The following is a 19,502-nucleotide window of genomic DNA, read 5'->3' as shown; positions in this document are numbered from 1 at the left end:
GATTATACTTTTTAGAATATAATTAGTCTCCGTTTGGCTCTCCGATTTGTTTTTTTTTTTGAAGTGAAGTGATACAAGTATTATTCTTTTTTTAAATAAATTGATTATAATTATCAATACTAAATATTTATATTTAACAACAATCAATAATTATAATAATCATATATTAATCAATATTAAAAAAATTAAATTAATTAACACGTATTATTAAAATAGAATAATATTCCCACATTGGTAGAGTTCGAACCGAACTCTATAATTCATCGGGTCAAGCTTGCATTTCAAGAGCAGTCTGTCCCTTTTTCAGTAATTACTTTTGGTACTAAAATTATTACTTTTGATTCCATTGTAATTAATTTTTTTAATCTAACAACTCATTATAGTCGTTAAATATTTTTAAATTCTGTCATTAATCTTTAGAACGTGGTTAGTTTTTGAAATTTAGATTTGCATACTCTTTATGAAATTATGAATATAAATAATTTATAATACTCATATAATGTGAGATAAATACTGATTAATATATGAATTAGTATGATAAATATATAATTGATACATGCTTTTTTTTCAATTAAGAAATACTGTAATTGTTACGACCATTTTTTTTCATTTTTTTAAAGGGGAGGTAACTCTAGTTTTCGTGACCTTTATCATTTAGATTTAAATAATAATAAAAAAGGAACTAATTTACCTTGCTTCCATATCTTTTCCTTAAATAATATTAGGAACTTTCGGGGTAAGAAATTTTCAAAAAGTTATGATTATATATTTATTGGAAAAATTATTTTTTAACTTCAAAAAGGATGTTCAATATATATTGATTTTAGTCTTATAACTATTTCTTTTTTTATTAAATCTTGAAGTTCGACTAATATATTGAACTGATAAGATTTGTTTAAATTTGAATTGTAAAAACCTTATTAAATCAAGGTAAAACGCAATTACAAATGGATACAAAATAATTAATACAAAATTAAAATATAGCTTTCATACTTATTTTTTCCCTATTGGTTCTTCGATTTTTGTTCATATATCGAATCTCTGTTGATTGTGTAATTGATTAACAACAGCCTATCATTTAAACAAAATCAAAAGCATTATTTATATTTCAACAATAACATTGAATAGCTTTTAGTTATTTTATTGATTGCAAATTCATAATAATTTCGTAATATGTTTTGGTGATATCATTATGATTAAGAAAACATATATAGTTACTTCATTCATTTTAACATGAATAAGACCCATATTAAATTTAATTATTTTGGGTAGATAAGTAAGGTCCAACGAGTATGGTGTGGGTAAGGTAAATAAAAAACCATTATGGGTATTTTTTGAGTAGAGTGATGCCCCCCATTGACAAGTTTAGATCGCCCAACATGTATTGGATGGGTAGGGTATAACATTAATACATCAATAAATTGATCAGTACATTAGGTTAATAATAAATTCACATAAAGTAATATAAAAATCTACCATAAACTCACATTAGGGTAGGCGCTTTACAATTAAAAGAGTGTCTATTTGAGTTCTGATAACATTCGCATAGATATATAACTACTTTCGTAGTATTTTAGTGTTTAAGTGGGCGAAGTATTGTACGATGTAACTTTATATGAGTCTCACAATTTGTCTTGAAAAAATATCTTATTAGAGAGAGGAGGTACTGAGAGCATAAACGATTTAAAATTTTTATTGGCAACCAATGTAAACCGTGTATCTACGTTAAATTTCTTATTTATTCATCATCTTTGAATATACTCTTTGATTTGGGACATTGTTATAGTTTATTATTTGTTGCCATTCATATTCATTAATTATTATTTTCATGTAATATTATAATAATTATTATTATTATTGGGGTAAATTGCATAAAAATTCCTTGTATTTTTAAAATTTAGCTAAAAACTCCCTATGTAAGAAAATAGGCAGAAAAACCCAATATTTTTCAAAATGTTGCATACTCTCCCCCTCCGTTAGGTAAACCCTTACGGCGTTAATTTTTGGCTGAATTGCCCGTTATATTCTTCTTATATCAATCATTGATCTTCAATTGTAAAAAATGAATGGTCCAAATTTTAAGTAATTTAAATATATTTTTTATTTATGTATACTATACATGCATTATATATAATATAATATATATAACTATATAACTTATATGTAAAAAGTATAATAAATAAATAAATATATATATATATATCTAGGCGGCAACGGAGCATAGGGCGACGGGCGAGGTCGCCCGTGGTTGCCCAGAGAAAAAAGGCGACCTTCGTCGTCGGCATTCTAAAAAAAATCTATTTTTTAAAGTAAAATAGAGTAATTTATTTTTTTCAAATTTTAATATTAAATAATTGATATATTATTTATAATAAATAATATAACTTAAAATAATTAATATTAATTTTTTGATATTTGATTAGTACTATTTATAAATAAATAAAATATATTTAAATTAATAATAATTTGATTGAGTTAATAATATATAATTATTATAAGTGTCTTTTGTATGCATATAATTTTCTAATTTGAAAAATAAATTTTTAGTATATTAAATTATAAATTTTAATTTTTAATAAATCATATACTTTTTAGGTATGTTATATTAAATTAATATATTTCACAAAGAAATAAGATTTATTGTAATATATTTGGACTCGATAAATTATTTTAATTATTTAAATATATTTAAATAAAATAATAGTATTAATAAACTAATTTAAAATATATTTATAATGTGAAAAATGGGTAAAATGGACATTATACATTTAAAGTAATTCATAAAAAGGAAAAAAATGAAGCCCACTCGCACAATAAGCAAGTGTCACATACTCTTCATTAGTTTCTAACATATAGGGTTTTTTTTACTGTATGTTATAAAATACAAGGGGTTATTTGTTAATTTTTTTATATAGGGGTTTTTAGTTAAATTATAGAAATACAGGGTTTTTTGTTTTTATTTTTATTTTTTGCAATTTACCCTTATTATTATTTAAAAAAAAGTGATGTGCCATTTATGAGGCATTGACCTGAGGCGCAATTTGCATCCGGAGGATACGGCTGACGCTCACGGGGAATTCCTCTCAAATCCTCCAACCAGAAATTGGGAGAGTCACGTGGAATTCTGTCTAAGGCAAGCAACATTTGTTTGTCCCAAATTGGACAAATCCTGAAACCTTAACCAACAATGAAGCTTTCTCATTTGACAATTGCTTGCTCAAATCCAATCTCGTGGGACTCATGCCTTGATTCCTTTCAATCTTCTCTTAATATAAATTTTGAGTTTGAGTTCCACTTGCCACAACATATGTTTGTTTGGATTAATTATTGCAATTGTATTATATATTAAATTAATATATTTTTAATCAAATACGTATAAATAATTATATTTTTATTTTAATTATTACTTTAAAATTTGAAAATTAAAAATAAAACATAAACAAACAGGTACAAATTTACCATAATGTATGATGAAATTGATTGTTTTTATTGGAGAAAAGAAAAACAAAAAAAAAAAGAGCAAAGAAAACAGCACAGTCCAAATGTGAAAGTGTAATTACAACATTCGACCTAAAAAATTTCGTAGTCAAACGAACCATATCGAATGAGGTCCCATTATTCACCGTCCTCAGCCAACCAAACCAGTGCTTATATAAAGTGTCAACGAATCGAACATAGGCAACACATGCCATTGAGGTACTCTACAATTCTTAAGACACAGAAGCTGTATTTTGTAGCAAAACAAATCAACCATGAAAGCCTCTAACTTAGCACCAATGCTTCTTCTGATGATGCTTGTTTGCTCGGATCATAGTCCCGTAGAGTCCAGAGTTCTTCGTGCAACTTCTGCTGCAAAGGTTGCTGTCTCCACGACCAAATTTGTGAAGCCGTCTTCAAATGTGAGCTTATATAATGAGATGGAAGGGCGCCGTCTCAATGATGTGCCCCATGTGTTTACTCAATCTTCGGGGCCAGACGGCAGGGGCAGCGGCCACAGGTGAAGAGATGCAGCAATATGTTTTGCTCTGTTGTTGTCTCACCATACGATATGTCTAGCAACTTAACTTAAAGATGCTATAGGAATTGATTAATTTTTTTGGTAAAGTCCGAGGTCTTCTTTGGAAACATTTATGTTTGGATTTTATTAGTGGTTTTAATTCATTTAAAAATTTTAATGAGAGTAGTAAAACGATGATGGTGAGGTATTAGGATGTCTTTATCCACATTTTTGGGATATTATATTTTTTACAGAGATCTTATTGATTATCTGTTTGGAAATTCATACAGTGTACTTTACACTGAGTGCTTCTAATGTAACCATATTTGAAACATTTGGACAACGTGGCCATATTTGAAGCACCGGATGTAGGAAAACATTCATTGATGTATTAAAATTCCAATTTTACTTGGAGTTTCGATGTCATAAGTTCAAATTCTATGGGCACATTTTGCACAACTATGTGTTAATCACTCTTGGGCCAATCAGACCTATACTAGCTTATGTGGATTGTATTCGACTTTTTATGATGCTTCATTATTGAAATGAGTACTTGTATTGGTTGTTTAATAATATATATAAAAAAAAAGCATATATTACCATCAATCAAGAAAATACATATAAGCATGCTGAGGTAATAATAAGACAATGAGAAACTTTGTTAATTAATAGCCTAAAGGGACAGAACAAAACCATCTCTCATCACAATCTTCTGTTTCAATTGGCAAAACTCTTGTTTCTTTTGTTGCTATGAGAGAGTAGTTGGGTGATCAAAGTTGGTTGTAATGATGGGCTTTTGGTTTGATTCGGACCCGTGTGGCCCGACCCATTTTCACTCTCTTTCAAATTGATCATCATTACAATACAAGAGATCATCGATCAGACGGCCATCCTCTTTCCTCCTTAATCCTCTCTAAAACCCCATCAAGAGCAATGTCAAAAGCATCCTCAAACTTCCCGTTTCCCATCCTATAAACTATCCTCGGAATTGTCTCAATCACTCTCTCTCTCTTCCGCTTGATCTCCTCTTTGCTATACCTCATTAGAACTTGCTTTATTGAAATACTCCCATTCCTCACTGCCTCGTGGTCTATGTACACCGAGTAGCTCTCCGGTTCACCCGGCAAGAACCACTCGTACTGGTCGTAGGCCGTCCTCTTCCAGAAAAACACCGGCACCGAACCGGCCACCATGCAGTCGAAAACCGACCTCCGGGTGAAGCTATCCCCTCTTGGCTGCAGGCAAAACTCCGACCCTAAAAGGGCTTCTAGTATCACCGACGAGTCGGTGGAGCACTGAGCCGTGGCGCAGTCCACGACCCGGCAAGAACCCGGTTCGTTGTAACAGTAATTCAGCAGAAGCCCTCGGAAATCATTGTTGACCCAGCTGCGAGTCGCGCCGATGAAAGTGAAGAGGCTGGGTCGATTGTAATTACGCGCGAAGTTCTGCCATTGGTTGAGGATTTCTCTCGTCTTGGGGTGGAATCCGGTGGGGTAAGGTACACTGACGTCGCGATCATCTCCCGGGGCCTTCTCTATGATGAAACGGGTGACTTTCTGCATCGCCGGCATGTTGAGGAAGGTGGATCCCCAGATTTGTCCCGGATCGGTTAGCCGCCGGAAATCCCATGTGATTCGGCCTATGGTCATGAAATGATCAGAACCGTTCAATTTCTTCCAGTACTTGTGTTTCTTCACCCACTGCAGCATCATCTCGCAATGCCAGTCACGTTTGGAGGTGTCGTTCACCCATAAGTACTTCCCCACGGCGAGTCCAGCGTAAAACGGAATGTAGAACGCCGCAGCCGATTCCGGCTCCAGTGTCCGGCATTTATGCTGCAAAATACGCTGGTGAAATATTAACTCTAAACTGAACTGGTTGGTCCGGTACCACGATTTAGAGAGATTTCCCGGCAAGACGCGGCGGAGCTCGGTGGCGGGCCCGCCGTAGCCGTGGTTGTTGTCGATGCCGCACTGCCAGTTCCAGGGACTTAGGTCAGTGCAGTTATGCAATGGCAAATCTCTGTTGAACATGGAAGGAAGATCGTAGACGTACACTCTGCCGGAGGGGCATTCTTCATCGTAAGAAACCGATGCGGGCTTATCTCCAGTGGCGGTGGACACAACGGGATCTCGGACGACGGCGGGGAAACAGGGCGGCGAATTGCGGGCGATGGAGATGACGAGAACTTGGATGAAGAGAAAAATGAGGAATAGGCAGAAACGAGGGTGTGAGGAAATGTGGGTCTTCACGAAATCGAGGGTATGTAGAGGTTTCTTCTGAGATTGAACCTCCGGCGGCGGGGAGTGAAGAGAAAGCATAATTCAACTGAACAGAACAGAACAGAACAAACAACAAACAGTGTTTGATTGGACGAGGAGGAGAAAGAAGAAGAAAAAGAGGAGGATGAAGCTATGAAGAGAAAAGTGTGAATTTACAGTGTATGGTACCTGTTCAAGATTACTGAGCACCGACAGCCATAGCCACAGCCACAGGCGACAACGTGGGGTGTTTTATTTCGTTTCAGTTCAATCTGATTGGAGAAATGAATTGTATGGAGCCGACTGCTGAAAGTGTGATGAAAATTGGAAGAAAATCTGTTGTAAGAAGGCATTTATGTGGGAGAGGAAATGGCAGTGTAATACGTGTTTGGTAAGAGAAATAGGAGTGAAAGTGAATCACGCATATGCTATACCATACTGGTCATAATCGGGAATTCCCTGATTTTGGTTCGGAGAGTATTTGGGAGGTTTTCGTATCTGCTTTTAATAAAGTGAAAACTGCATGGATGCTAATTACATTATTAGACAAAAAGTTGAGACGTTTATTTACTTTGTGATTGCAGATTTTTAAGAAAAATCAAACTTGATTCTAATAAATTTTTTTTACAATATATAATCAATAAAAGCCAATCTAGATTGAATTTTTTATTGTAATTATTATTATTTTTTATTTTATTTAAGATATATACGATATATATATAAAAATTACGTTATTAATTTTATATGATAAAAAAATTTATACACGTGAATGAAGATGCAATAAGAATTTCAATAGAAAATCCAATATGATTTATATTAGAGATCATCTATCACATTTTGATATCGCATATTAATACTAAATTGATGTATTTTTTTTAATTAAATATATCATGCACATATTAATATAATATATTAAGGTGGAACAAAAAATTCTAGCTACGATCCTTTTCACCATGATTCAATTATGAAAAAGGTCTTATGAATTAAAATACTTGTACAACATGAGCAAAATATGAATCAAATCTTGTAATTGATATCCACATAAATTTATACAAGTACCATGCCTCTTTTAAAAAAAATTAATAAAACTCTGCTTTAATGGTAAGATTCAACTGATATTTATTCATTTAATAAAAGAAATTTAGATTCTAGTTTTATTTTCATGTAGACATTTGCCCACTTTCATAATAATTTATCGTTGTTTGTCTGTTATTATTATTTTGTTATATTTCAATAATAATTTAAGGATAAATTATATTTTGCCATTTAAACTCTATCCATTTTTACATTTTATCATCTACTCATTAATTTGTGTCAATTTTGCGAAATTCGCACTTGATATATATGATCGTTTTTTAATCAATTTTCTGGCGAAAAAAATACCGCATGCACTGCACATACGATATTTAAGGGCAATGTATGGTAAAACCTCACATTTTATGTTTTTTCCTAAAAAAAACTTTCATAAAAAAATGATCTAATATTGCAAAGTGTAAATTTTGAAATAGCAAATTGACACAAAAAAGAGTTCAGATGATAAAGTATAAAATCGAACATAAATTGATGATAAAATGTAATTTATCCATATTTTAATATGAAATCACTTATGCGTTTAATTAATTTATAATATCTTAAAAATAGTCTTTTATAAAAATAAGACTAAAAGCCCCCTTTTTTTTTCCCCCTTTTTTTGGTAAATGGCCATAAAGTTCTTCAAAGGGATGCATTGATTAAGGCATTACGCAATTCACGGGAATGGAAAAGCCAAACACTGTGGCGTTTCGTCAAGTACGACTAATATGTGTCGCATTTTGATTTGACAATGTAAGTAATTGACGAGTCAATAAATGCTGGATAAGCGCTTTAATGTGTGAGGGTCCTGGATGGAACATCGAAGCTGTCGGCTCATATTGTTATTACAGTACTTGATATTCATTTACACCACAAAATCATATGTTTCTAATACATTCTTAAATTATAGGTCTGAAATTCTAATGTTATTGATTAAAATACACCTTTTTTCTTAATATTTTTGGGATCTTTTTCTCTTGATATCTTTTTTTTTTTCTCTTGATACCGTTCCAATAGCAAGAGTCTATCCGCACTAGTAAAGAGGACCGGGCTCTTTTAAGTCCCAACCATAGGACGACGAACGCTATAAAAGGGGTTCTTCTCCCTCTGGTATACGAGAACATTTGCTTAGCATCCGCACGCATCAACATATTCTTCAAACACTTCCGCACTTCTTTTACCACTCATTGTTACGCTTTTTATTTAAATTATCATTTTTGTAGTTATTAATTTCAGAATCGAGTTGTTAATGTGCTTTTTGCAGGGTTCACGTTCATAGACTTGTAAAAACTTAGGCCAAAGACTTAAAATTGGACTCACCTGATGAATAATTTTTTGGTTCACATCAGTAACATTATTTTTATATATAATTTTGTACTATTTTTATTATTTTGATTATTAAAAGTTTATCAAAATTTTGATTTCAATTTTACCGAATAAACACATCGGTTGTTATGTTTTTGCTTGAATGACACAATCACATTTTGTCTTCAGTGAACTATACAAATCAGTACTGGGCCATGGCCCTCACGGTGGGCCTTGAAGTGCCATCAATTCAAAATACTGCTTTTTTTTTTTATAATTAATATATTCATCTGTACTATTATAAAAATAAAAAAAAATTATTGTATCAATTTTTGAATACTCAAATTTATTTTTTATTTTATTTCTTCCCTTTAAATTTTTTTGGCCGGATTATAATTTCAATATTTTTTCAATAACATCACAATTATATTTTTTCTCTTAACTAGCTACTACTCCACATTTCTTTCTCACCTTACTCCTGTACATTTATAGTCAATTTATGGGTGTTTAGTTAACTTTATAAGGTTGGCAAAATATTTTATAAGATGTTTAAGACGTACATTAAAATAAGAGGGAGTATCTATAATTTTTTGAATAACAAAAAAATATTTTAATATAATTATATATATCAAACTTCATTGGAGATGGCTATAAATCAAATTAAATTATAAAAATGAGAAAAAGGAGCCTACAATTATGATCATTAGGCTGCAAAATTTATCTAGAGTTGAGAAAATTAAATGATCCATGTGATTTGCAATTGATACTTAATGAACTCAGCTAGCAGAACAATTTGCTGAATTATATATAATATGGAGCCAGTTTATGTAGTACATTATTCCTAGAGCAGCTAACATGACAAATCAACAAGTTACATTTGGATCCACCAATTTGAAATTATGAATTTCAGCTCCTTATTAATAATTCTTTTGCATTTCTTTAGGTAATATTAAGTGCAATGAATTTTAAATTCTTCATCTTCAGATTTAAATTATATTCTTTTTTTAATATTATTGAATTTCAATTAATATAGAGTCATTTGAAATTTTTTCTTCAAATTCTTCTCTCAAATTCAAATGTAACACAAAAGAATAAGAGTGTACAATAGATTTAATGTCAGTACATTAAAAGGCCTACGTAAGACATAACAATTTGCTACCTATGCGGCCGTCTAATAATTGAAGTTGAAGTCTTCTCAATTTTTCTATATATATAAAAAAAAAAAGGGTTTCGACCAAAGTTAATCATATTTCCGCATGGAAACTATTCCAAGGATTAGTGAAGGTAGGATTAAAAAACGTTTCTCTTTGAATGCCCTCCCACTTTATCCGTACATGCTTAAAAGAATGTTTCTAATTAATTGAATAATGAATATAATAAAAAAATATTACTTTATCTTTTTAGGACATTTAAAAAAATATTTGAATTTTGATTATTTTTTTAAATTTCAAAAAATAAAATTTTTGTCATACTTTTATAATTTTTATAAACAATTAAACTCTCTCTCTCTTAATTAAATATCTCTTTTAAACTTCTACCTTATATGAATGTGGAAAAAAGATATTCCATAATAATTTTTATTTAAAATTATATTTCAAGAAATGGGCAAAAAATTTTTTTAATCTCATAAAATAAGGGCATAATTTATTTTTAGTACCATAATTATGATATGTGACTCTTTTAGTCGCATAAAACTCAAAATCACGCATTTTTTGTTCAAAAAAATAATATTTTGGGTTTTTTTAGTCCCAAAATTATAATATTTTTTTAATTTCAAATAATATCTTTTAGTCCCAAAACCACAAAGCACGTGACTTTTTGGGACTAAAAATACATGATTATGAGTTTTATAGGACTAAAAGCGACACTTGTCATAGTTATGGTACTAAAATAAATTCTACCCCTATTCTTTTATAAAATTAATTACCATTTTATTTCTCATCCAACCCAACCCAATCCAATCATATTATAAAAGTTGGTAACACTATCTTGTCTTAAATAAAATTCCGAACATTATCAAACAACACTAAGAAAAAAGAATGGGTCTAGGCCCAATCCAACCTAACCTTAAAAATTGGGTCCAAAACAATAAATTTGGGCTCACGGATCCATTGGATCTTGAGGGAATTGAACACCGTTTTGAGTATTATTTAATTAATTGAATGTACACATTCAGTGCATATGCATAAAAAAATATACTAGGATGGATATTTAAGGGTATAATTAGTATTTCAATATCCAATATTGCATTATCGCAAACGGCTATTTGAGAGTGAGAAACAACATATTTCTCTTTTATATTAGTTCAGAGGGGATTTATAATTTTTCAAACAATGAGAGAGTATCTATAATTATGCCAATCTCAGGAAATGACATTGTAATTTACCCAAAAACAATAACGATCTAATTACCTGAATATACCATGGTTTACAACTCCTATTTGGGTTTTGAACTGGGTTGGATTGATTATGAAAATATTATTATTTAAATTAGATTGTTCAGGCCTAATTAACCAACCAATCACATAATAGATATAGGCATAGTGATATATCCACTCCCAACCTGGTCTATTTACAATATTATCTGTGCATTTTAAAAATACACCCACAAATAACGTTAACGTACTTTACATAAATCACTCTTGTTTTCTTGAAAAATTATACGCACACTTTTTAGAAATGTCAACAATATTATATAAACTATCCTTACTTTTTAACTATGATTTCTGTAATTGTGCAAAAAAAAACAGATATGTGGTTTGTGTATGTAAATTATAAATCAAAAAGTGTAGTTAACATCTGGAAAGAAAATAAAAGGAAAATAACACCCTTAATCATTAATTTACCAGAAGCTGGACCAAATTGTTTGTACCTTATTTACAAAGGACATCCAATTTCTCCGTATGTTTGGCCGAAAAGAGACAAATTCCAAAACATTTATTCCCATGTGGTAAACATCGGATTGGTTGATTGATTGTCTGATTATAAATTATATATTTTCTTCTAAAGTGAATATATATATATATATATCAACAAAATTAGTTCAGGACTAGACAAGACAACTGAAATTAGGGTTTGTCTCAATAAGGAAACATTAGGTGCTTACGACGACTTTTCTGCACATTGTTATTTTCAATCTCGTGATTATCATTCAAATATCTTATCTTCTAGTCTGCGTTTTTGAAGGGGTAAAAATGAAAATGTTAATAATAGCAACATATTTAGCAACTGAAACTATATATAATATATATAAAAGTAAATTATATTTTGCCATTCAAATTATATCAATTTTTATATTTTGTTATATAAATCTTTTTTATATTAATTTATCATTTTAACTTTATAAAATTTGCTCTTGCCACATATGACATTTCGTTGGTAATGTGATGTTTTTCAGGTAAAAAACTGATAAGAAAAATAATCATATATGAAAAAGTGCAAATTTTACAAAGTTGAAATTATAAATTGACACAATAAAATTTTATATCGCAAAGTGTAAAAATGGGTACATTTCAAATATCAAATATAATTTATCCTAAAAAAAAGATTATTTTCAACATAAATAATCACGGTTTAAAAACATGATAAATCTTAATTTCTATCATGGTTAAATAAAATCAATGCAAAAATAATATTTTATCATGATTAATCAAAATTTGACGTGATGTTTAGTTGCAACTAATGTTTTGCCTAAGCCAACAGAAATAACCGTTAATAGTCGTTCCACAATCGTGATTAATTAATCTGCACTCATCAAAAAAGTTTCATTTTAGTGTCAATTAACTATGACAAATAATCATTTCTTTTCATGTGGTATTTACTAAATAGTAATAATTTTTTTGTTGTGTTGCCATAATATTATCACAAATTTAGCATTACCTTAAATTGTGTTTAGATTATCATATGTAATTATTAGTAACTCATATACAACAAACTATTTAATTTTATTATACATGCGTCACTTATTATTTATAGTGAAATTTTGTCGTTACAATCCCATCCACGTAGAATGGAACCACTTAATTTTTCTTCTAAACCAACCTTATATAGGTACAAAAATATGATGCCTTTTACAGAAAAATGTTGGAGCATACAGTTTGACACAATATTATATTTGAGTTTTCTGATCGTAAATATAATTTTATTGTTACGGGTAAAATAATAATCCTATTATATTTTACAATATTCTAACTATTATTAATAATTTATGAATGAGATCTTATTATAATTTACCTGCAATGAAGAATTTCTCTTAGAAATTGATCATCTTAAGCAATTGTTAATATATACATGTAGGTAATTTGCATATTGCAAAGAATATTTATATGGATGGATGTATTTATTCAACGAAATAATATTGTAGATAATAAATATAATTTTTTAAATTATAAAAAAATTAGAAATTATTACACCAAATTAAAAAAAAAAAACAAACAGTGTAATTATCCCAACAAGTTAACACCAAACTAATATCTTATAGAAGATCTAAAACGTAAGTGATGAGGCGAATTTGATTACGTAATCAGCAATACGTTGACTCATGTATGTATCCCACGCGTGCTCGGTTGCCATAGTCAAATTTCACTGCTTGAACCCTTCAAATGTTTTACCTTAATTATTAAGGTTAATATTGAAGTTTTACGATTAAGTTCAAAATCATCAATTCGAATTTTACAAAATATGTAGGTATCTATGTTTATTCAGCGTATTGAGATAAATTATTATAATTAATTTACCATCGTTAATTATTAAAAAAAAAAAAGAGAAAAAGAAAGCATTCAATAGCTTTCGATATTCAGAAGGTGTTTGGATAAATTTAAAACTTTATAAATTCATATATATTTTATAAATATTTCTTTAGATTTGCACACAATATTTTAAATTTTTAAGAGAAAATTACTAAACTGTTTAGATAATAATAAATTATGAAGCTTATAACATATTACTGGCATTAAATTTGCAATTAATTTCAAGAAAATAACTAATTTGTTTAAAAAAAAAGAGTTGGGAAATTTATATATTTTTATCTTAAGGAGCTTATAAATTTCTGACATTTTATTTTTTGCTTCTTATAATCTCTTGTTCTTTAAACTATTAATTATCAAATATTTTATAAGATATTTTAAAAGACTTATAAGCTCACCAAACATGGTGTTAATTTCATGGTGTGTTTTTCTGTATAGGAAATTAACTTATTGTTTAGACCAAGTATGAGTCACTGGGTTTGATCATTTTATTTATTCATTTCTTTTGATTGTATCTTGACATTATAGAGGTATTCAGTCAATAGTTTGATTTCTTTGAATTATATTATTGTATTTAATTAATATTTGCTATTTCAATATATTAACAAATATAGTTTCCTTTTGAAGTGAAGCAGTGAACTATTTTTTTTTTTTTTAATAAGTCGACTACAATGATCAATATCTAACAACAATAAAATAATCGAGATATACTATTAAAGTAGGACTATATATATTATTAAAGTAGAAACATTCCACATGTTGGTGGGGTTCAAACCCACAGTTTTAGACTCACAGGGCCTCAACTTCGCCAATTAAGTTAGACCTCATCGACAATAAATAGTATTTATAAACTGAATGTTTATCAAAATGAGATAAAAATTTAAAAAAAATTGTTATAATATAAAATCATTTAAAAAAAAAAACTTCAAATTATGATAATGTTAGAAGTTTGAAATTAGGGGCTCCAGTTCTTACGCAAGGACATTGACTTGGTAAGTTTTAGGTGGCAATGTTTGTCTCGTACATCGAATGAACAGATCCAGTCATATTTTTGTTGCGTCCATTGACTGGAAAAAAACAGTACAATATTATATATATATATATATATATATATATATTTACTTAGATTTATTTGAAAAAGAATAATAATTAATTTGATCACGTAATTTCTATCTTAAGACTCCCCTAAACATTGAACAATGTTGTCGTGGTGATGATGGTTGTAATGAAATCCAAGTATAGTTTTCCAATTTAATTTGGAGTTTTTAAATATTTTGAAATTAAATTTGAACTAACTTTGACCATTAACTATCACAATAATTTAGTGGTTAATTAGTAACTAACTTTTTTATTTAATTATTATGAGTTCAGATGGTATTGAAAATATAAAAAAATTATCGTTTTATGAATGTATTATAGGCTGATCGTTATTGATGGAACTATGATGATCTAGTTTGTTAATGTTTCGTATGATTAGATTATCTTAATTTCCATAGACAACGGTGAATATTTAAGGAATGATTATATTTACACTTTTTGATATATGATTTATTTATACAAATCACCCATATCTTTTTTATAATTATAAAATCATCCCTGACAACTAAAAAATATGATAATTTGTGTAATGATGTTGATATTTTTTAGGATGTATGCATAATTTTTTTTAAAAAGTAAGGATAATTTGTATAAATAATATTGACATTTCTACTGAATGTATGTATAGTTATTCAGTATATATTTGAAATATTGACTAAGAAGGTGTTTGGCGGAGCTTATTTGAAATATTTGATAAACTCTTACATCTTATAATTAAAATATTTTAAAGGCTTATAAATGTTGAATCGTATTTTAAAAATAAAATTTTAAAGTATTTAGATAAATAATTTGTAGAGTGTTGGCGTAATAAGCTTTTCTTATTTTAATAACGATCAAAAAAAGCCATCAAGCTATTAAAATTTAAAAAATCATACAATAGTTTGGGGGAAAACGTCAGTTATATAAAGGGTAAAAGAAAAATACTAACAAAACTATGGGAGTGATTTTGTCTATTGGATGTTAAATTAAGTGTAAATTACGTTTGACACCCCACCCGTCCTTTGTAACATTACATGTACATCCCATGTGGTTGTAGTTGTAATTACTAATATTGCTTTTTCAATTGTGAAACTGTACACAATCCTCAATACATTCCAGTAACATCCCTCAAGGGATGTAACTATAATTTTATAAAGGACAACGAATTTTTATGTAATTAATCCAACGTTAAGGAGTGTCAATATAATTTATTGAAAGATTAAAGATTATAAAACAATAAAAAATTTTTACTATGAACTACACTTTTAATGCTTATAGACTTTAAAACTATACCACATTTTAAATAAAATAATTTTAGTTTATCCATCATAATATTTTAATTATAATAAATATTTTAACCACACGGACTCAAACTCCTTTGGAATTCAATGCCTTTGGAGGCCAACCCACTGACCCCCAATCTGACCCGCAAATATGCTACCCGTATCCACAACAACCATTAAGGACATTAGATCTCCACTTGATGCCACATGATTGATTTTGTGGATACAATTAAGTGTTCCAACTTTAAATAAAAATAATGATAACTTCTACTTTCCTAATATGCGTATCATAATTTAATAATCTTGCTACTTTATATCAATAATTTTAATTATGAAGATATAGATTTTCATACCATTGGTTGAGAACTAGTCAAAGTATAATTAGGTCAGTGAAAATTGTGCGGTCTTCCACAATATAACAGTATATTTTTTACATGTGTAATGGGTCAATGTTATCGATCATGAGAAGTTGCAGTTTTGTTTCGTTAGAATTAAAAATAATATTAGTGACGAAATATAAGTAATGATATTATTGGAATTGTTCCTAAAGATATTTATTAAGTGAAAATAATTTTAATCATATCATATTATAACTATTAATTAGTGACAACACAAATATAATGATGATTAAATTTGTTTTATTAATTGCTAATATTTACAAATTTAATGCAAAAAAATTTTTTGAGCTATATTTTTAACTCAATTATGCCTACCAAACTCAATGATAGTTGATATTCTCTACTTATAACATAATTTTCTCTTTTATAAAAAGCAATAATTATATTATTACATCCCAATATTAATCAATAATTTAATACATTTTTCAAAAACCATTAACTCATTTATAAATTTATATAAAATAAAATAAATACTCATAGATTTGCTGAAATTCAGACTCACGAACTCACAAAATCTCGATTCTAAATACGAATTCAAGACTTTTGGTCAACTAGAATCACAAAATCTGTATATATATATATATATATATATATGTATTTGGTCAACTACTTTTTGTTCAAACTAACAAGATTTTTGACTTTTTAACCGTTCAAAATATTCTCATTAAAATCTTTTAGTTTTGCATATAAAAATATATATTATAAAAAAAGGGAACATTGACCACTAAAATTAGTAGTGAGCAGTGAAAGTTGGGCGTGGTATAGGACTAAGGTAAATGTATTTATAGATTTGAGACATTGCAATATCTTCAACTAGACCAATCACTTTCTGGATTTGGGGAAATCATGCAAGATCTTCGTATTTATGGAATCATTGTCCAAGCACTTGTTTGGTACTGCAATTGTGATGGACAACACAATAAAATAGCAATGGTTGTTTGTCGTCACTCTAGAAATAAATTACTATTGGCTATAATGTTAGTAACTATGGCTAAAAATTATGATAAGTGACTGCTATTAACTTTGATTAAATAAAATCGATGCAAAAAACTAGTCTTTTCACTATGAAAAAATTATTTGCCACGGCTAAAAATCATGGTCAAAATATTTGCCATGGCTTGTAGCCACCACCTAAAAAACCATGGCCAACAATCGTCGCGTGACCGTGATCAATAACTATTTACTACAGCTATTTGTTATTAACCATGACAACTAACCTTAGTTAAAATTATAATTCTTCTAGTGTCACTAGGTCATCAGTATACATGTATTGCTAATTGTATTTAGTGACAACTTTATACACTATTTTCTGCACTAATTTTTGCTCATAATAATTTTTACAAAATAATAGTAATTATTAAAATTATAAAATTTATTATCGTGACAAAATAAAAATTCTTGTCACTAAGTATATATAATTATAGTGGCAATATTAAAATTGTCACTTTATTTCTTTTGTCGCTAATTCTCTTAATTTTTCTATATATACGCTATTTATTGAGGGAGTGTGTGCAAAAAAAATTGCTTTTAGAAAAAAGTATTTTTTATATAAAAAGTTGAAAGTTGTAGCAAAATAAAAAATGGATAGTGTCTGTGAAAAAATAAAAGGTAGACAAAAGTTAAATTCGATAGTGTTTGGGAAAAAAAGATCATTTTGTCCCCATATATAAAAAAGATATTATATTTATTTAATATTTGAACTTGTCTTTTGATTATAATTATTTTTCCTAAAAAATTAATAAATTTGATTTCAATTAGTATATGCCATATTTAATCTTTTACAAATAGTTACCATTTATATCATTAAAAATGGTAATAGAAAATTTGAATGTTTAATTCAGTAATGCCCCACTATGTAATAAAATTATTCATTTATACAAAATAAATAAACTTGTACGATTGTAAAAAAAAAATTTATATATTTATAATTAATCATAATAATTTAATTTATATTTTTATATATTGATATACGAATAATATAAGATAATGTAGAAAATAAAATATAAAAATTCTAAAATACTAAATACGTCAAATTATAAATTTTTTTAGTGATAAATCATTCAAATTATTTGAAAATTTTAATATCAACTTTAGATGAGCAATTTAAAAATAAATTTAAATTAATATTACTATAATGAGAGTAAAGTAGTTCAAAAGGAAGTTGAATTTATTTAGAAAAAAAATTAAATTTAATTTTGGCGTAAAAGTTCTTTTGTAGCAATTTCAAAAATAAAAATAAAAATTCCAAACACCTCAAAAAAGTATTTTTTTGCAGCAAGAAGTTGAAAAGTGCTTTTAGAAAATTCTCCCAAATACTCCCTAAGTGTGCATGAGTTGGAGTGACTACTTTTGATACAAATTGTATATTGCCTAAATTACCCTCAAACATACTTATCAATTCTTATAGAAAATAATAATCTTTCTAATTTTCTGTATCAATAATATTCTATTCGTGCACATTTAAAATTAATAAAAAATATTAAACAAATGATCAGTTCTAATTAGTTATTTATTTTATTTTATTCTCTTTTATATAATTAAATAAATATAATAAAAATTGAAATTAAGTGTGCTCCAATAACTAGTTCACTTTAATGGTATGCATAAAACAAGTTTACATATCTTTCTAACCTCCTTTGCAAGTAGTACTTATACATTAGCGTCACTATCAATAGAGACTAATAACTTCAACTTAACTTCATACACTCCAAATTAATTAATGTCTCAATCATTAGCCATAATAATTAGAAGTTGCCCTATTTTTATGAACTCCAATGATTCTCTTCTTTAAAAATTTAATTCTATAGATGAGGTGTTTATTTACCATGTTTTTTGATCCCATAAAGAAGACACATTTTCTTTTTAGTCGATCCCATTTTGTTAAAGAAAAATTTTCAAGTTAGTCCTCTGCAATTTTTATCGTCAATTTTTAACGGCAGAGGTTGTTATATGTTAATCGAATTACGTTGTGTTTTTTACATATTTAACTATTATATTTAATTTTTGTGACTTTTCTGATAGTTCAATTTTGAACAATATAATTTATATTTATATATATTCCCTAATTTCTTTTTCCCAGATGAACATTAACATCATTGATGCACCTCCAACAGTAATTAGATTAACGTTTGACCACTTCCGCCCTTAAAAATTGATGATAAAAATTGTGGATGACTAACTTGAATTTTTTTCTTTAACAAAATGGGATCAAAACAGAAATCCCGTAAAACATGGGACTAATAAGAAAATATACCGTTTTTATGGGACAAAAGGGTAATTTAACCGTGTGTGGAGAGGTAAGACTTATGATCAAATTAGTTAACACAACTAAATATTAGTTTTGGCATAAAACGTTGATTTTAATTT

At 28.3% G+C, this 19,502-nt stretch overlaps 1 pseudogene across 1 annotated transcript; it reads right to left on the bottom strand.

Moving 5' to 3' along the window:
* Positions 1 to 4,574: 4,574 nt before the first annotated feature.
* LOC105176206 (xyloglucan galactosyltransferase XLT2 pseudogene) lies at positions 4,575 to 6,816 on the bottom strand (annotated as a pseudogene). Its single transcript, XR_016063538.1, has 2 exons — positions 6,448 to 6,816; positions 4,575 to 6,325 (listed from the first exon to the last, which is right to left on the bottom strand). The product of XR_016063538.1 is annotated as a xyloglucan galactosyltransferase XLT2 pseudogene (transcript).
* Positions 6,817 to 19,502: the final 12,686 nt, after the last annotated feature.

This window comes from Sesamum indicum, linkage group LG13, assembly GCF_026168435.1.
Source record: "Sesamum indicum cultivar Baizhima isolate 11 linkage group LG13, ASM2616843v1, whole genome shotgun sequence".
In the NCBI taxonomy this organism is placed as follows: domain Eukaryota; kingdom Viridiplantae; phylum Streptophyta; class Magnoliopsida; order Lamiales; family Pedaliaceae; genus Sesamum; species Sesamum indicum.
This window is presented reverse-complemented; position numbering and strand designations above follow the sequence as displayed.